Source organism: Dysidea avara, chromosome 10, assembly GCF_963678975.1.
Source record: "Dysidea avara chromosome 10, odDysAvar1.4, whole genome shotgun sequence".
Taxonomy (NCBI): Eukaryota; Metazoa; Porifera; class Demospongiae; order Dictyoceratida; family Dysideidae; genus Dysidea; species Dysidea avara.
The window spans coordinates 3,830,022-3,848,576 of NC_089281.1; the positions used below are offsets into that span (position 1 = coordinate 3,830,022).

General features: G+C 37.0%; 2 long non-coding RNA genes across 9 annotated transcripts; one reads left to right on the forward strand and one right to left on the reverse strand.

The window, feature by feature from the left end:
- Nucleotides 1-11,326: 11,326 nt before the first annotated feature.
- LOC136269342 (uncharacterized) lies at nt 11,327-17,249 on the reverse strand. Of its 8 annotated transcripts, XR_010707285.1 has the most exons (9): nt 16,986-17,249; nt 16,621-16,671; nt 16,229-16,302; nt 15,690-15,763; nt 14,981-15,084; nt 12,115-12,250; nt 11,824-12,062; nt 11,733-11,775; nt 11,327-11,565 (listed from the first exon to the last, which is right to left on the reverse strand). It is a non-coding gene; the product is annotated as an uncharacterized lncRNA (long non-coding RNA). The 8 variants fall into 8 exon arrangements; XR_010707287.1 differs by lacking the exon at nt 16,229-16,302 and having other exon boundaries at nt 16,986-17,246; XR_010707283.1 differs by lacking the exon at nt 15,690-15,763 and having other exon boundaries at nt 16,986-17,246.
- LOC136269341 (uncharacterized) lies at nt 17,107-18,284 on the forward strand. The gene is made up of 8 exons (XR_010707281.1): nt 17,107-17,332; nt 17,399-17,470; nt 17,523-17,555; nt 17,611-17,676; nt 17,730-17,784; nt 17,838-17,932; nt 17,986-18,076; nt 18,132-18,284. It is a non-coding gene; the product is annotated as an uncharacterized lncRNA (long non-coding RNA).
- The last annotated feature ends 271 nt before the right edge of the window (nt 18,285-18,555 follow it).

The following is an 18,555-nucleotide window of genomic DNA, read 5'->3' on the forward strand; positions in this document are numbered from 1 at the left end:
CAACCAAGTGGTAGTTAGCTATTATTCGTAGAATAAAGAAGCCACCAAACAGGTAAACAGCAACTTTTAGGCTCCCTCGTTGTGCTTTCATCTAAACCAAACTTCATTGTGGTCAATAAACTACAAGCCACAAGACCAATTTGGGCTGTCTGGAAAATGGAGGTGCCCGGAAAATAGAGGTCTGGATAAGGGAGGTTCCACTGTAGTTGTATGAAGATAAGTTTTGTTGAGTTTGAGGTGAGCTAGGGTTGGCATGCGTTTAGTATGCCCCAAGTATTCAACTTTATAGGGCACATGTCTAGTATGCCACAGGTATTCGACTTCAGGGCACACGCCTAGTAATATACCCCGAATATTTGACTTTAGGGCACACGCCTAGTAATATGCCCTGAGCATTCGATTTTAGGGTACACATCTTGTATTTTAGAGTTAGGGTTAGGGTCAGGGTTCAGGTTTGGTTTCTTCTTTACTGGTATTATTTATATAGGCTTCTTCATAAATGACATATATAAGGTACAAACTAAGGATGTAGGATAGCTGGCAGCACAGTGATACAGTGGTAGTCTCGCATTGCCAGACTGCTTTTTTTTCTTTTCCATTTGGTCGGGTAAAAGACCAAAAAAAAAGCGGTCTGGCTATGCGAGACTAATACAGTAGTTAGAGCACTTGGCTAGAATACAGGAGGTTCCAGGTTCAATCCTCACTATAGTCAAACTTTTTTCCCATTTTTATTTATTTTAAAGCTTTACAGTGCTACAAGAGCAGCACTGGATGGTCTACTGGTATCCTGTACCAGTGACCAGGAGTTACAAGTAATAAAGTCAGGGGCAGTTTTAGGGGGGTTTCTGGGGTTTTCAGAAACCCCCTCTGAAATAGCGCGCACCCCTACGATTCGTCTTGGTGATAAAAATTACAGAGAGTTATACATACTGTATTATAATATGGCTTTTCTATTTGCAAAACTTCATACTTTTGCCTTTGAAATCACCTTCAGAACATTCAAAACTACGTAGTGACCTTTTTTTTTTTGCTCTTCAACTTACAGCTAGGCTGAAGTTGCAACTCCAGAGAACCTGAAACCCCTCTGAAAGTTTCTAGGTCTGCCCCTGAAATTAATTACTTAATTAGCTAAGTACAATTGAAAATTACATCAGTTGTTGCTATAAAAGAAAGGGAGTTCTTGAGTGCTTGTTACAGTTGACGCAAGGACACAAGAAAGAGCTCAAGTAGCTACATTTGTTATCTGAATTGAAGTTTGATAAAAAGTGATTCCAAAGGTGAGTACGTAATTTTTGCTTGATTGTAACAACATTGAAATCTAAATCAATAACAGGGAGGTAACAACATTGAGATTTTTTGTCTAGGTTTATTTTATTCACGTGACTGCCATGACTCCTAGGCACAGCCTAAAAGTAATTATCTATAAATTATTTAATGAAGAATTTTCCACAATATGACTAGTAAGATTGTTCCAGTCATAGTAACAAAGTAGTTGACCAGATAGGCAGGGGGCTTAAGTAATATGCATGACTTCTAGTTTGTGTGTTGTGGGATAGAGTGAAAAAGTCTAGATCAAAGTAGCCATTCAACAGCTTGAAAAGGAATATTAAGTCACCACATCTGTGCCTGTACAAAAGTGATGGTAAATTCATTGATGTCAGTCAATCTATGTAAGACCTGTCTCTTAAAGATGGTACTAGTTTTGTAGCATGCCATTGCACACCCTCAAGTTTACGTTGATCCAATACATAACAGGGTCCCCAAATTACATTTCCATATTCTAATATAGGTTGATCCATTGACTTGTACAATCATGACAGTACAGATTCGTTCAAATCGATAAAGCCTCTTTTCATACAAGCCAATACCCTGTTTGTTTTCATAGCTACTTCAGAAGCATGTTAGTGGAACTTTAAATTTGCATCAAATATAATACCAAGTCTGAGTTAAATATTCTTGCCATTCCAAAAGATTTTAATGCCTTATCGAGCGGTTGCAGAAGCTAAAACCATATTTTAGTAATAAACTTGGTTTTAGATTTAAACTTCGTTGAAAGTTGAAATGGTACAACGTAAGGCTGCTAGATTTGTTTTAACAAATACTAACAGATATTCTAGCATAACCAACATGCCGTGCTTGTCCACTTAAAATGGGAATCCCTTGAACACAGAAGAACAAATTCCACCATTATCATGTTCTACAAAATCATCAACAATATTGTTTCAGCTGACTCTTCCAATCATCTCCATACAAGCTTTACTAAGACAAGAGATCATCAAAATAATGGGATTATTTTATGACTATTCCTGCTAAAAGTAAAACCTACTATCACTCCTTCTTACCCACAGCTATTCAACTATGGAACTCTCTGCCAGAAGGAACAGTAATTAGCTATAGCTAATTCTGTTATGCTCACTTATGAAGTGTACGTTAACTTGATATGCATTATACATTCATATTAAGTCTTGATTACACTGGTAAAACAAATTAAATTGAAGATTTTTACCATTGGTTTCTGGAAACCTGTGAAATCCCCCTATAGAACCATGCCTGCATATCTTATGTGCGTCACTTGTGCATATGTTATAGTGTGTGTTGTCTGTAGTTTGTGCGAATGTGTGTAGTAGAGCTGAAATGGATAGCAATTTTTACTATCCGAACTACTAAATCTTTTCAGATATCCTACGGATAGTAACATCATCACTTACTGTAAAACATGACATGAATCCACTTGCTATACTCATAATTTAGATCAGAAGAAAACATGGCATTCATACAGCAATTGGGATTGTGGTATAATAATCTGTGTAAAGACTTTGTATCAAAGAAAATCATCATGAAATTGCTTAAATTACTAGCAACTATCCTCAGTGATGGCTTCAAATTATTATCTGGATATCCGGATATATATCTGTTTCAGTCCTAGTGTGTAGTGTATTATGTGTGCATGTGTATTTTTGTGCTTGCATGTGTGTGCATGTTCATCTTGCGGCATAGGGAGGAAGGTTTCCTAGGGTAGGGCACCCCCTTTAAAAATTAGATTTCCAAGTTAATTTACAGCAGGCCTAGGAAGCTACACTCCATTTTTGTTAGAAGCAAAAAGAGCAAGTATACATGTAGTGCAGCAAACAATTTATAGTAGTAGCATGCAACTTACATACTGTATGAAAGCTTATTCAATATTCCTCTTAAACGTCCAAGAGACTTCAATAAAGCAGTCAACTAAAGTGGTCAAGTATTCTCTCATATAGCTGTGTAAACAGATTTGAGTTGCATAAATTGTTGGAATGATAAATTTTAGGGATCTTCAAATTCATTTCAATGGGGAAAAATACTTATAGCTATACATAGATCAGAGATTGTAACATTATTACATGTAGGTGAAGCATGCTTAATTTTATATTATTAGTTCACAGTTCATAGTAGTCATGGTGATAGATAGACCTCGTGTGTTTATATCACTTATAGGTGTACAAGATTATATCCTTGAGTATAGCTACTAGTTAGAAACCAAAACAATAATTTTGATTGGTTAAGGGTCAGTTGACGTCAAGTCATTTCAATTGTCATGCAAAATTTGTATCTGTATACGGTAGCCCTGCACTAGCTATATAAATTTCCCATATACAGGGATCATACAAAAATAATATAACTGATTCACTATCAAATTAACATACCACATGCAGTGTGCGAAATAACTTTTCAGACGTGTCCTGTCGTACTGTCAGGGCATTGTGAAATTTGAGTGGACATCAAGCAATTTGACCGGACATTTTAACTTCTATTGTTTCTCCTTTCCTGTGTTTCTACCACTTGTATGTTTGTTTCAAACATTGGGGCCTGTACCAATGTACTGTAGAGCTGATTAGCTACTGGCCACATGAAAGAGCTTCTATGGAATCAATTGGGCCTTTGTAGGAAAAGAGTTATGAGGACTTCAGTCAAAGCCTTCTGCTTGTCTTGGAATGATATAGCTACCCTGTATATGGTCAAACTTAGCTTAGGCTTAGAATATATAGTGGCTCTATCACAGATGCATTGTTCATTCTAGCCTTAAAATCTGGTTGTGCTGATATCATAAATACCACAAGTGAAAGTACTAATGGCAATCAGATTATAAATACATTTTACTACTGAAGTGCATGTGACTGATACAGTAGGCTGGCACAACATAGTAAACTGTTAACCTCAGAGGTAAACTTGGGCATGCCTTTGTGGTCAGTACAAGCCAACAACACATAACTTAATTACATGTCAATACCATCATGTCTGGCCTCCCTCCTAGCCCAATCCTAACACTATAAACTTTGAAAGGACAGTATTTCCGGACAAATTCAATTATAGGCTGACACCTGGTGTAATTGACCGGAAATTGTCCGGTGACCGACCGTTATTTCGCACACTGCACATGTAATTCATGCATGATTATAACAATCTGTGTTTCAAACCATTAAAATGTCTTGGTAACTGCACCCCGAGATTGCTATTATCTGCAATAATCCAAGCTATGCTCAAGATGACATACTATGCATAATTATATTATTATGTAACATGGCTAAAGTAGGGATTAATGTAAAATTCCTAATCCTATCTTACACTTCTTTGTTAATTTTAGTACCCTATCCAAAAAGACACAATAGTACCATGGCAAATTGGAATAATGTGCACGCCCATATTAGTTAAAGGAGAAAAACTAACCCATTTTGCTTCTACCTGTTACACAGTGCTGCATACACAGCAGTCAACACATGAAGTCATTACAACTAGTGAAAAAAAATTGGACACAGAAGGACAAAAGTTATAAAGAGTGTAAGTATCTCTTGCCGTATGTAACTAGGTCATGAAAGACCAAAGCACATCTAATAATAATAATAATTTCTAAGACTGTGATCATTATTATTGTTAGCTGGCTGAAATATCATTTAGCCAGTAAGTTAATCAGTGAATATAGAATATCTCGAATGTGTGTTTGATACTGTCAAGGAATATGAGCGGTTGGTTTTATGATAATATTTTCCATGAGAAAGCATAAATCTTCAAGATCCTTACTATACAATACTCCCTACTGTAGGATTCTGTGTGATTATACTACACAAGTCATGATCACTGACATGGTAGCACTCCATCCACTTCAATTATTGTTACCAAGCTTTAAAAGTTCCTCGAAATATTCAAGAAACAACAGCTGCGTGTACATGTAATGCAGAAGCATGCAAAGTGTTGGTTTGGCATTTGGTAGCATCAGTATGCAAGATGAATGAGTTTGCAATCCTATGATGAATAAGTGCGAACACAATAAAATTTATTGCAGTATTGTTTTGAGGATTCATATCACGGCACACAAGCATGCAGTTCTTAAGAAATCAAGCCATACGGTATTAATTGGTCTAATCATGTCTGGCACACTTGGCTGTATTTCTTCACCCAAGTTAGGATATCCTTTCACCAAACGTAGAGAGGAGAGTACCTGACACGGTATAGGGTTTCTATATACAAGGGGGATTCCATCAGACATGTTAAAATGTTTGCACTGGCAGAACAGAAATGTGACTATTGCACACTGAGGAATGTGATGATTAAAACAATCTTCACCTATAGGGAATATACAAATTGCCACATTTTTCAAAGCTAGAGAATCCCTTAACTTTGACCTATATACTCAGAATCATATATTACATTGGTAGAGACCCTACTCTGTGTTGCCTCCTAACCATGCATGAACATATTTTGTTATATTCTGTTACCTAGTTGCAAATAATTAATGTACATGCATATGAAAATCTCAAAAATTAATCACACTGTACATGTTCATATTATACATATACTTTGTACCATAAATAGTTCAAGCATTAACTGGACGAGTCAGTTGTATGTATATTTACACCATAATTATATAGCTATAGCTAGATCGTAGATTAAATTTTACATTATTTCAGTGTGACTTTAATTTCTTTGCATTGATGAAAGTTGTGATCATTTATTAAGAATCTATAGTGTATTATCGCTATAGACATTGTGGGCATCCGTGCATGTTATATATAGATGATGTAACGATGAATTCTGAATACTTATATAAAATCAAATTAAGAGAATTTACTGTTAACTAGCTATACAGTGGAGAAATTAGTATTATTGTGCTGAAGAACATGTGATCAAAAGTCATGTATAGCCTTAAGAAACATAGTGTCAGTGGTCATATCATGCATACATACAATGGCTCTGATAAGGTTACTTATAGTATCATGACAATTAATGTACACACTAGCAGGTGGTCTAATACTGTTTGTACTGTTCCAAATTTAATATTTTTCACATATATGGTTCTAAAAGGAAATGCAGTGGCCAAGTAAGGATGCATATCCATACATATAGTCTCTGCTAGGGTTCTACATCCATCCTAGCAACAACTAACTACATATGCATGTGATAAGAGAATTCTTGTGCTAGTTGTATCTTCCCCCAGGCTCTGTAACTGTCTATCTACCTATCTTCTATAATCTGTCTTTCTATTTGTGTGTCTGAGTGTCTATCTATTTATCTGTCTATCTAGTTTGATGAACTCCTCCTGGTTATTTATTTAGTTGACGAATATTAAATACATAGGGATACCAATTGATAGTAAAGATGTTCCACTAAATTCAGAACTGTTTTTATAATGCTGTATGAAGATTATCTGCATATTAACACTTCTGCTGAGGTATCCAGATGCAGAAGTGGTATGAATGGTTGTAAGATATTCAAACAAAGAGAAATTGCATCCATTTACATTCAACAATATTAAGGAAAAGCATGTACAAGTTGATCATTTTGGCTATGGCCAGGAAATACCTGCATTGTTGTACATATCTGGTAGTCAACACATGTTAAGGAAACCATTAAGGCCAGGTAGCCATACATGACTCGTTAAAACATAACTATATATTTTTAGTACAACTTCAAACCAGTACATTTAATTACTTTACTGTACCACTATCAATGGTGGATCCAGAGTATTTAGAGCAAAGATGCTCCCCTTTTCCTTTTGAGTCATATCACTTTTTAAAAACCATTCATGCAGAAGTTTTGGGGACTTATTGCATTAGTTTAATCAAGAGTTAGCAACAAGTCTTCTGTTTACTTAAAGGTATTAATTTATTACAGCCAGTTTTACAGATTGAAGTAGGAGGGTTTGAGCACAGTGTGTTTGTAATGGTGATATTGAGAGTTAGATATACCCACCTCCTTTATGATGTACTTTATAAGTAGAGTGAGACACATTACTTTTTTTTAATGCAAAATCACCTGAAACCAAAATCCAATTATCACACCTTCATGAGTACCAAGCACCTCTAAAAATAAATATTGTGTTGCAAGTGTTACATAAGCCATTAATAGCATAGTAGTGGATTTTTATGCTTTACAACCTTCAGCAAAGGCCTAAAAGGGAAAATTTACAGTGTTGGGAGTAACGCGTTATGTAACGCGTTACGAGATATGTAACGCGTTACGTGATATTATTACTTTTGTGGTATTAGGCCAATGAAACTTGATTAGCAGTTTCGCGTCATCGCCCGCATGCTTTTGATACACCCGCACGGAATTTCATTATTGGTATTTCAGATTGAAATACTCTAATAGAGCAGTCACTTTTACTCTAATGGAACAATCAGCTATACTCTAATGGAAAAATCATTTGTTATATGGATTAGTAACGTATTTTAGCTATGCAGATCTCACTTTTTTGGTAGAAATCTTCATGATTGGGATGTGTGTTGTGCTTTTGGAAAATAATGAATAATGAATAATAACCGCCCGCCCTCATCAAATTTTCAAAAATCTGAGCGAGAAACTGGTAATCAAGTTTCATTGGCCTAACAAAGTAATATAACGAAATACGCTATGAAAACAGGTAATATAACGCAAGATACTTTACTTACAAACGTAACGCGTTACCTAAGTAATATAATTACTGTAACGAGTCTAATATGACGTAATATTATTACTAAAAGTAACGATTTTACTAATCTCGTTAGTAATCCTCTGAGTAACGCCTAACCACAACGAAGTAACGAGGCCTACTGAATGAAGCTTATTCACTAGCTTCTCACTTATAACCAAGATTTGCACATTGTCCAACAACGCAATCATGTCACGTGATGAGGTGGTAGTTTCACACGTGACAGCTTAAGGCTGTGGACACAAAGTAAGGCCACTCCAAATAAATTCTCTGTTTCCCGTCCACCGCCCGCATCTAGTTACTGTCAGCTCTAAATATTCCATTATTCTGTATTCTTTCATTATTTTCCGGTTATACTTGCATACTGACAGGCTCAGTAAAAGCCATCTTGAAACAGGATCAGCTCACGTGTCAGCAGAGCTATCAAGTCGGCACAAACTTCACGTTTGTGCTATTTTTGCAACTTAAAAGGGAAAGAACAAGCTTAAGCATGCTTTTATGCAGCTTTTTATGGTTGTGCCAGGCAAATAATGGCTTGAAAAGTTGCCAATCTTATAATGAAATAATGGAAATGGACCGCCCGCCCGCATGCAAATATACTTGAGTCCAGGACGGGAAACAGAGAATTTATTTGGAGTGGCCTAACTAGCTGTCAATTGAAAAAAGGCTACACGCAACATGTGAACTTGAGTCCCAGCTGTTAATGGGGTAGCTATACCCAATTAATGACCTATCAGTGTTTTTTTGCAGCATGCAATGACTGTAATAAGGCCACTCCAAATAAATTCTCTGTTTCCCGTCCACCGCCCGCAGCTAGTTACTGTCAGCTCTAAATATTCCATTATTCCGTATTCTTCCATTATTTTCCGGTTATTGTTGCATACTGACAGGCTCACTTGAAACCATGTCAGCTCACGTGTCAGCAGTGCTATCAAGTCGGCACAAACTTCACGTTTGTGTTATTTTTGCAACTTAAAAAGGAAGGAACAAGCTTAAGGTGAAGTTAAGCATGCATTTAAGCAGCTTTTTATGGTTGTGCCAGGTAAATAATGGTTTGAAAAGCTGCCAATCTTATAATGAATAATGGAAATGAACCGCCCGCCCGCATGCAAATATGCTTGAGCCCAGGACGGGAAACAGAGAATTTATTTGGAGTGGCCTAATATAATATGTAACATTATTACAGTTACTTTATTTTATGGGAAATATGTAACTGTAACTAAATAGTTCTGCTGCAAGTAATATGTAATATGTAACTAGTTACTTTTACAAAGTAACTTGCCCAACACTGAAAATTTAGCAGTGAAATACTACTTAGAAGTGATTGTTTTAGTAGCCAGTTTCCATGCATGCCTCAGAGTGGCCCTTTTAGCTAAATGGTTTGGATCTGAGCTTATTTGACCCCTCTACCTGGATCTTCCCCTTACTACATGTATTTCACCAGTTGCATAATATGTACTTATATTATTATTATTGAAATAGAAAGTTGTGCACTGTGTACCAGTTAAGTAAACTATACAGTGTTCATGCATACTTCCATTTTGAATTATGTATACCTTTTGTTCTCTCATGAGTCCTTTTGGAATTGAGTCATTAGCATAAAATTCTTGTACATTTTTACTGTCAATGGAAGTAGTTTGTCATTTTGAATTTGATGATTCACAAATTTCCACTCACAATATACCGTATACCAGGAAATATTTTGCAGTGCATAATTTTCATGGTTTTTGCAGTTACTATGACTACCGTGAAATTTTATCATGTGAAAATTTATGAAGCTTCAACTTACCATACTGAAAGTAGTGTGGCTCCTGTTGTGTGATAGTGTTTGTAGACGTATGTGGACTCCACAAACAGTATCACTCATTCCAGATTTTAAAGAGGGCATGGTTCATGAAATAAGCTAGCCTATTGCAAGACTAAACTATATTCCTTGAACTAGTCTTGCATAGCCAGACCCTATTTCTCCACACCGCACTTAACAATTGGAAATTATCAGAGCAGGAGCTTATAATTTCCAATCGATAAGTGCCATGTGGAGAAATAGGGTCTGGCTACACGAGACTAGTTCGGTACATGGTCAAAGCCATAACATGACTGCAGTAACTGTAGGGGTATCTAGTGAGGGCAGCAGTGTGACTGTAGGGGTATGACTGTAGGGGTATCTAGTGAGGGGTATCTAGTGACTGTAGGGGTATCTAGTGACTGTAGGGGTATAGGGGTATAGTGACTGTAGGGGTATCTAGTGACTGTAGGGGTATAGGGGTATAGTGACTGTAGGGGTATAGGGGTATAGTGACTGTAGGGGTATAGGGGTATAGTGACTGTAGGGGTATAGGGGTATAGTGACTGTAGGGGTATAGGGGTATAGTGACTGTAGGGGTATAGGGGTATAGTGACTGTAGGGGTATAGGGGTATAGTGACTGTAGGGGTATAGGGGTATAGTGACTGTAGGGGTATCTAGTGACTGTAGGGGTATAGGGGTATAGTGACTGTAGGGGTATAGGGGTATAGTGACTGTAGGGGTATAGGGGTATAGTGACTGTAGGGGTATCTAGTGACTGTAGGGGTATAGTGACTGTAGGGGTATAGGGGTATAGTGACTGTAGGGGTATAGGGGTATAGTGACTGTAGGAGTATAGGGGTATAGTGACTGTAGGGGTATAGTGACTGTAGGGGTATAGGGGTATAGTGACTGTAGGGGTATAGGGGTATAGTGACTGTAGGGGTATAGGGGTATAGTGACTGTAGGGGTATAGGGGTACAGTGACTGTAGGGGTATAGCGGTATAGTGACTGTAGGGGTATCTAGTGACTGTAGGGGTATAGGGGTATAGTGACTGTAGGGGTATAGGGGTATAGTGACTGTAGGGGTATAGGGGTACAGTGACTGTAGGGGTATAGGGGTACAGTGACTGTAGGGGTATAGGGGTACAGTGACTGTAGGGGTATAGGGGTACAGTGACTGTAGGGGTATAGGGGTACAGTGACTGTAGGGGTATAGCGGTATAGTGACTGTAGGGGTATCTAGTGACTGTAGGGGTATAGGGGTATAGTGACTGTAGGGGTATCTAGTGACTGTAGGGGTATCTAGTGACTGTAGGGCACTGTGCAAAAAGTTTGATATACTCAGGTGCACACTAGTAGGCATAACTCAATTATACATTCAATTTACACAGGTATGTATGAATATGATATACTATAATTGTATATCCTGTGTATTACAAATTGGCTGCTATACACTGGTGTGTATACATCATGTGTACATATGTAATAGATATACACAATGTAGTATAGCTTACCACAGCTTGTTGGCATGGCTACGTGGGCACAGTACATACAGCTAACTTATTATTAAATTCTTATGTATTCTGTGCTATTTTTAAAGAATTTATGTATAAAAATGTAATTCAATAAACTGTAACACACACAACAACAGCTCCATTGTCATCCCAAGTGGCATTAATCTAAGCTTGCCTTTATGTAGAATTACATTTGTATAGAAAAAAAACATTAAGATGTTCTCTGTCATGGTGGCTTTTCTTCATCTACACCAGGCCTGACCCAGTTGGTGGTTGCTGTACATCAATTCAAGCCATACATGTAGTACTATTTTCACCAGGCTGCATCTGCCAAGACATAGTTATTTTAAAGAGCACATAGGCTACAATTACCAGTATAAAATTTATGGTACAACTTTATAACTGACTGAAAGAAACTGCAAAAGAACAGTTGTAAAGTTGTAAATGCTCAGAACAGTTGTAAAGTTGTGAATGCTCAGACATACAGTACTTACCAGTTGTATGTCATACAGCTTCAGTTCTCTTCGCTGACTGAATCTGCAAAGGATATCAGTTGTTAGTGAACAAATGCTAGTGAAAACTTACCAGCTGTCCATCGTACACATGGGTACTCTCTGTTGAGTGAATCTGCCAAGGATATCGGTCATTATTATACAAAGGCCGTGGTCATACTTAGCAGTTGTCTGCCGTAAACTTGGGTACTCCTTGATGGCCGAATGATATTGATTGTTAGTGCACAAAAGGCTATTGCAAGTTGTCCATCATACAAAGACCATGGTCATTATTGTCCATTGAATAACTTGAGTATACTTTGCTGACTGAATCTGTCAAGAATATAAGCTGTTATTAGTATGCAAAGGCCATGATCATACTTACCGATTGTCTGTCATTATAACTTCAGTACTCTTTGCTGACCGAATCTGCCAAGGATATCGGTTGTTAGTGCACAAAGGTCATCGTACAACTTGAGTACTCCCTACTGAGTGAATCTGGCACACTTTACTGGTTGAATCTATCATACCAAGAATATCAGTAGTAAGTGCACACAGGCTATAGGTTATGAGGGACAAAACTGTGCAAAACTGTGTAAAACATGACTTTAAATTCACAAAATCTAGAGAGCATCATTATACATTACTTCACTAAGGTAATCACTCAATGATTTCATCAATATAAAATTATATAGAAAACTGTCAATATTCACAAATTTGCAAGAATTTCACCCCTCAAAAATTTCTAGCATTTGTTGTCATTTCATCGATGCTTTTTTAATTATACAGTATTTAGGCATACTTAACAGTTGCTGGTGGAACATGACTGTTGGCGTACATAACATCTATGCTTTTGGGTAATGTCGTACACCACATTTATACCGCTGCAGTACCGGGAACATTGGCTTCATCGTCATATCATACACAAAGTATTAGGAGGATCTGTATACTTGAAAATTATTATTAAGTCCTATATAAGGTAGGTAGTCAATTTAACTTTTAAGAACAGTATGTAAGCCACAGTGGTAACTAGCAACATGCATACATACATTTGGCCAAGACTGTGATATTAATATAGTCACCTGTAGTAACACTATAGTCACATGGCTACTTGTTCTTCCTTAATAAATTTTGTTACAAAGGCCAGCTACCCAAACGTTTGATAGCACACACTGAAAGAACAAGTAGGCCTTACATAATATATATTTAGTACGGACTATTCAGGCGTAGAGAAACGTGTAAAACCACTGGAAGCGAGCATATGCTCACCTCTTTGATATGATTGGTTATAGTACCTATCTCTAATGAAAATTTTAATGAGCTGGACACATGCAAGTGCTGTTGTTTTCCATGAGTAATGGTGCACCGCAGTGCTGATTCACTGGGTAGGCGCGACCACATGTCTGCACATCCCAGACCAAACTCGTTTGTATGGAATTTTCTATTTAGCCAAATTTTCTGCTGACGCCTTCATAACTCTATAATGTTTAGCACTATGGGTATGATTTCAGTTAAGTCATACAAGAGACCAAAAAGTAAGCTGCATACTTTTGTATAGTGTGATAGAGACTTTAGTCTATAATAAAAATGATTCATTGTAGATTGGTCACTTACTACACACAGTGTAGAATTATTCACAGATTCTTTAACTATATGTATGTGATTACACCCAACATTCTTTGTTTGTGTACAGTCATGAACATCCATTGTAATGCCAGTTTACAGCAATGATTGCCAATTTACCAGACCACCACTGGAACATGAAGCATGACAAAGTGAAACTTGACAATCTATGAGGTACATACAGGCTGCTGTTGCTTCCTCCAAGAAAATTTCATATATAGATCCTCTGAGGATGAATTATAGAGAAATTTCAGTAATTTATCATAATTGTCTCAAATGCTGATTCACTGGGTAGGCGCGACCACATGTCTGCACATCCCAGACCAAACTCGTTACTATGGAATTTTCTATTTAGCCAAATTTTCTGCTGACGCCTTCATAACTATGTTTAGCACTATGGGTATGATTTCAGTTAAGTCATACAAGAGACCAAAAAGTAAGCTGCATACTTTCGTATAGTGTGATGGAGACTTTAGTCTATAATAAAAATGATTCATTGTAGATTGGTCACTTACTACGCACAGTGTAGAATTATTCACAGATTCTTTAACTATATGTATGTGATTACACCCAACATTCTTTGTTTGTGTACAGTCATGAACATCCATTGTAATGCCAGTTTACAGCAATGATTGCCATTTTACCAGACCACCACTGGAACGTGAAGCATGACAAAGTGAAACTTGACAATCTATGAGGTACATACAGGCTGCTGTTGCTTCCTCCAAGAAAATTTCGTAGATCCTCTGAGGATGGATTATAGAGGAATTTCAGTAATTTATCATAATTGTCTCAAATTATGGCTGATCTCATATCACTCACTGGTCTGGTTTCATTTAGCCACCAGAGTATAACCAGAAAATGCCAATTCAAGTATTTTAGTCATCATAGTGTAAAAACAGTGTGTGTGTGTGTGTGTGTGTGTGTGTGTGTGTGTGTGTGTGTGTGTGTGTGTGTGTGTGTGTGTGTGTGTGTGTGTGTGTGTGTGTGTGTGTGTGTGTGTGTGCATTTGCATGTGTGTACTGTGTAGCATTAATATTTATTATGCATATGTGTGTGTGCATTTGCATGTGTGTACTGTGTAGCATTAATATTTATTATTAGGGACCTGCCGATTATGTTAGCATAATTTTGAGCATAATAGGTACCTAAAAGCATTGAGCATAATGCCAGCATAATAGGTTAAATATTTGTACGATAGTGTAAACTCTTGCTGGGAAAATGACAATTGCAAAATAAGATGGATATACTCTAATAGAGCAGTCAGTAACTCTAATAGAACAATCATCAAACTGACTGTTCTATTAGAGTATATCGATCTTGTCTCTTACATGCAGGCATGCAGCAAGAATTTATTATTTGTGTTCCAGCCACTCATTTTTTTCTTTCTATATAGTGTTAAACTAGTAGCAAAGCATATGAACTAAGGCATGAACATTGAGCATAATCGAGCATAATAGGTAAATATTGAGCATTAATTTAAGCATAATAGGTGAATTTTTTGAGCAGTGCAGCATAGCATAATAGGTAAAATTATCAGCATAATCGGCAGGTCCCTATTTATTATGCATATGTGTGTGTGCATGTGTAATGTACTGTAGCCTACCTATACACACATGTAGGCTCACTTATCTCGTTCATAAAAAGGATAAGCTTGATCACTGATGTAAGTTCCAGGGGAGACCACAGTTTTCTCCTGCAGTGTAGCCTTCTCCATCACATCGTGTAGGTACTGTAGAAACAGGAGTACACACCATAAAACTTTCAGTAGCCACCCACACTATGAATAGGAATGCATATATACATGGAATCCTTGCAGTACACTAATCCCTATAAACACTGTAATCAACTAGGATGACCTTCACACATACCTGTACAAACATATGACACTCAGTTACTGTAGTAGCCCTACGTGAAATTTAAAAAAATCGATGCACTAAAATTTTCTCCAATTTCCTTCTTCTATAGCTCATTTAAATTGCCATGCACTACTTTTCCAACAAAATCTGAGGTATCTATTTGCCATGCACTACTTTTCCAACAAAATCTGAGGTATCTATTATGTGTCATGAGATATGTCTTTTATTGCATTTTGCAATACAAAATTTGTTACACCAGGTTAGTTGGGTCATTGTGGTGCCAAAATTTCCATGAATTAGATCATTGTGCTCATAGAGGGTTGCTCTACACATATCACACCTGAAAAGTTACCAGACACAAAGTAGGCTGTACACAATAATTAATTTTACAGAAACATATTGCACATACTTCTTAGCTGTCATTTTAGCCATGAGCAAACAGTTTGTACAATGATTGTTTTACAGTATACAGTCAAACCTCTCTAATGCGACGCTCAATGGGAGCCATAGATTTTGCTGAATAAAGGAGGTTGTTGGATTATCAAGTCACCTCTGTAATCCGACATTATACAATATGTCAGATTATGCAGTAAATAACAGGTAAAACAGATCACACAATGTTTTAAACATGAATTAATTTTAGAATTTGTAAGTATTACAGCTTTTTTCTATTACTGTCAACCAATTAAATACTTTGGTTGCTTAAAAATTATTTTCTGTGATTATTCTAATGCCGCTATTATTCTCTGTCAGATTACAAAGGTCAAAAACAATGCATTTCCAAGTCTAGAGAATCACAGTTTGTGTCGGATTATGGGGTACAGAGTTGTCAGATTACAGAGGTTGTTTTCTATACAAAAATGTTGGTAAATGACATTTCAGTCGGATTCTGGATTATGCAGGTGTTGGATTAGAGAGGTTCGACTGAATATACAATTACTGTTTTACAGAGGACACCTGCATAACCTGGACACTTAGTTGAGGCCCCAAAGTACCAGCTTTTACATGTAAACTGACCTGGAAAATCAGGACATCTTAATAATCAGGACATTTTTGGTTGATCCCAAGGTGTCTTTAATACACAGGTTCCACTGTAATGAATTTATATTTCATTTTGAATATCAGGACACCCTCCTATCTCACATAGCTAGACCAACTTTTTCAGGGGAAGTTCCACTGCTTGGTGCAAATTGGCAAAGCCATTATCTTCTTACTGTTTAGGTTCTGAGACTATTATACTTTAAAATGTGGCACAGTGTTTGCTTGAACACAACAGGATACAAAACAAGCATGTTGCTCAATAGCAAAAGGCTTAGTCAGTCTGGCTATGCGAGATTTGTTGGACTCCTGAACATACATACAAACTAAATCATCTGTACATAATACTTGATACATCACTCTTAACCTACACTTCGGATGGTGGTGGTCTATCAAAGCGTCGTACCAATGATGGTGACCGGCTATACAATATGACACAGTGGGAGATACAAAATGACACAGCGAGACATACAATATTATGACACAGTGAGACACATAATATGACACAGTGGGACTAACACGTGCAAAAGCAGTGATGTCATGCTTAGAGGTGTGTCCAGAATGAGTGCGACTATTCAAACTGGACCACACCCATTTTTCTCCCTACAAAGATAAAGTGGTCTAGCCAGGTGAGACTAGTACATAAAGTATAACATGCTTAAGTAATCTGTAAAGGACAATACAAACATATCATAGATCCTTTACACTCTAAGGATCTATGAACATATCCACTCACCAAGAGGAATGTAGTAGTGAAGTAGTATTCACAGCGGAATCAACACTAATAACTAACTAGTTACTGTCTGTCCAGTTTGCCACATAACTGTAGGAATTTGCGCGGTGGTCTAGGACGATGAGCTCTTCCAGAGTATCAAATCACGTGATTCGTAAGTGTTCGAATTTATAAGCAACACTAGTTTTACAACCGGATGCGGTTAGACCTCTTTTGCCGAGAGCTCAGACTAGCAGTGTGTGAAGTCTAGCGCAGTTCTTTTCATCCGAGTTTTTATCGATGATACTTTGTTTTATTGCGCACTGTTCTGTCGGGTCGGAGGCACTTTTATGTGAGCACCGCCTCCAGAGGTGAGTCAGTGTAGCTATTAATGTTCACTTCTTATTGCCGTGGTGTACTAAATATTAATCTTTTAGGTGTTAGCTAGACGCGCGTAGTTGTATCGCTCTCAAGACTAGGTCAAGGCGTCGTGCTCCACTAGTATCACGGTAAGCGTACATGAATTGTGCGTGTGGTTCATTAAAGTTTCTGTTTATGTAGTTTTGTCTTTAGGTACAAAAGCACATTTAAAAGGTTTGTTAGTTTACTTGTTGTCTATACTGTTTTACGGGCTGATGATTCAATGCAGGTATTGTATGGAAGTTGCTTTGGCGGCATAGTTTGCTGCATCATGCACTGACATAATAATAGCTTGGTAAGCAGTAGTGCTTCTTTCTTGCCAGCTTTAATTTTTCTTTTCAATGATAGTGGCAATGGAACTGCTGCTGCTTATTATGATTGCACAGCATTTCAATAGTTACAGGTATGTCTGTTGTCGTATTACTGACTAACTATTTTAAAGTATTCATTTTGTAGGGCTGAATTGTAGAATCACATGCTACTGATACTTCATTGTGTAGATGCCAGGCACATGATCATGATTGAGTTAACTGTGTTTATGCAGTGAACAGGTATAATAGCTTTTCATAGTTGTCTATTGGAGAATACACCTTTTCTATTGTAGAACAGTGTGTGGAGTTTAGGAGATGTGAACTAGGAAGAAGAATTATGTCCACACATGTACATCTGGTGAATTTATCAGCTTCGTTTCATTGGTAAGGCCACAAAAGAGCATTTGAATCATTGTTAAGTGATTTCTTTTGTCTGTAGACGTCGTTTGATGATGAGACCTATATAGAAGAAGAATGATGTACCTGCTACTTTTATCAAAGTGAACACTACTGGACACATTTCATGTTGTTTACTCAATGTTGTACAATTTTAAATTTTTTAATATGAAACCTCTAATCTTATAATAGTAAAGATATTCACATCAGATATACTACATTGAGTTACACCACAATTATACATTGGTGAGTATATCAAATATGTATTTCTTACATATGCACATATTATACTTATGTAAACAGAGGTTATACACGTGGTTAACCAGTAGTGTATAAGTCAATTATACTCATATATTATACATAGTAGTGTAAATGGTATCTATACACAGGTACAACCATGGTGTATAACAGATGTGCCACACATGTGTATCCTTGGTGTATATCATAATAATACATCAGTTATACAC